This window comes from Orycteropus afer, unplaced genomic scaffold (assembly GCF_000298275.1).
Source record: "Orycteropus afer afer isolate SDZICR_OR568_19922 unplaced genomic scaffold, OryAfe1.0 scaffold00171, whole genome shotgun sequence".
Taxonomy (NCBI): domain Eukaryota; kingdom Metazoa; phylum Chordata; class Mammalia; order Tubulidentata; family Orycteropodidae; genus Orycteropus; species Orycteropus afer.
In genome coordinates this window covers 7213333-7215425 of record NW_006921758.1, presented here as the reverse complement: position 1 = coordinate 7215425, position 2093 = coordinate 7213333, and positions in this window count along the sequence as shown.

The following is a 2093-nucleotide window of genomic DNA, read 5'->3' as shown; positions in this document are numbered from 1 at the left end:
AGGTACTTCAGCATCATATTACCAATAAATAAAATCCATTCGTTCAGGTAAAAATTTAAAACGGTATTGAGGACTTCCTACTTTGTAGTAAGCAATGCAGTATAGACACAATAAACCAAATGAAACTCACTGCCATCAAGTTGGATCCAAATCATAGCGACCCCTCCTTGGGTTTCCGAGGTGGTATCCCTAGAGAAGTAGATTGCCCAACCTTCCTTCCGAGGAGTGGCTGGTGGTTTGAACCTCCAGCCTTCTTGTTAGCAGTCAAGTGCCTTAGGCACTATTCTGAGCGGTGTGGTGAAATCGCTCCAGCTGCCCTGCTCTGACCCACCTAGGAGTGAATCATCCCTTTATCTACTGTATACACTACCCACCCTTTAGTCATTTAGTAGCCAATTTGGTCATCAGATGGACTGTCACAGTATCACAGTGCTTGTGTTCAAGTAACCCTTATTTTACTTAAGAGTTGTTCTATTTTATTATTAGTTGTTGTTGTTAATGTCTTACTCTGCCTAATTTATTAACTAAATTTTACCATAGGTATGTGTGTATAGGGAGCTCTGGTGGTGTAGTGCCTAAGGCATTTGACTGCTAACCAGAAGGCTGTTGAGTCAAACCCACAAGCCACTCATTGGAAGGAAGATTGGGCAATCTATTTCTGTAGTGACACCACATCGGAAACCCAAGGAAGGGTCCCTACAATTGGATCTGACTCGACGGCAGTGAGTTTGGTTTGGTTTGGTATGTATAGGAAAATACACAGTATATATCGAGTTTGGTACTATCTGAAGTTTTAGGCATCCACGGGGTCTTGGAAAATGTCCCTTGGAAGCAGGAATGGCCAGACTTTGTCTGAAGGGACCAGTCCCTGGAGAAAGATATCATTGCTTGGTAAAGTAAAGGGTCAGTGAAAAGGGGGAAGACCATCAACTAGATGGATTGACATAGCGGTTGCAGTGATGGGCTCAAGCATAGCAAGGATTTGAGGATGGCACAGGACTGGGCAGTGTGTTGTTTGTTCTGTTGTACATAGGGTTGCTGTAAATCAGAGCCTACTTAATGGCACCTAACAACAACAACTGTACAACGATGGAGTAAAATAACATATTTGCCTTCAAGGAGCTCAAAGTCTTATAGGGAGACTGACTCACACTAGGCACTATGCTACCAGAGGTCCTAAATCAGGGACTTAATTGTATCTATTTCTTCTGTGAGCCTGTCTCTTAGTTTCTGGTGTCTGGTGGCAATCCTTACCATCCCTTGGTATTCCTCAGTATCTGCCTTCCCCCTGTGTGTATGTCTCTGTCTATTTTGTTCTTTGTGTAACTTGGAAGTGATGAGGGTTAGGACCTAAGCTACTCATGTATGACCTAATTAACTTAACATAGAAAACTCTATTTTCAAACAGGATTATGTCCTCAGATACAGGAACCAGGCTCTCAATACGTATTTTGAGGGACACCATTGAATCCACAACAAAATACATGATCTAAAGATGTCATTTTCTTTCCTTTTTTTTTTAATGCGTTTTATTGAAATATAATTTATGAATAGTGAAATACACAAAACTAAAGTGACACGGGTCAATGCTTTTTTTTTTTTTTTGCAGTGTTTCCTCCACTCCCCTCCCACCCCTAGCAACCAACAAAGTTTCCCTCCATATATAAACCTTTACTAGACTCTCCATAACAACGAACTAATACTGTATTTGTCCTTCTGTGATTGACTTATGTCACTCAGCATAATGTCCTCCAAGTTCATCAATGTTATGTACTGTTTTGCAGACTTTACATTATTCTTAAGTGCTGCATAGCATTCCCATGTGTGTATGTACCATACTTTGGTCATCCACTCCTCTGTTGATGGCACATAGGTTGTTTCCATCTTTTTGCTGTTGTAAATAGTGCTGTGATGAACATGAGCATGCATCTATCTGTTCCTATCCTGGCTCTCACCTCTCTAGGATATATACCTAGTAATGGGATTGCTGGGTCAAATGGTATCTCCAATTCCAACTTTCTAAGGAATCACCATATTGTTTTCCACAGTGGTTGTGTCACTTCACAGTCACACAAGCAGTGTATGAGAGTCCC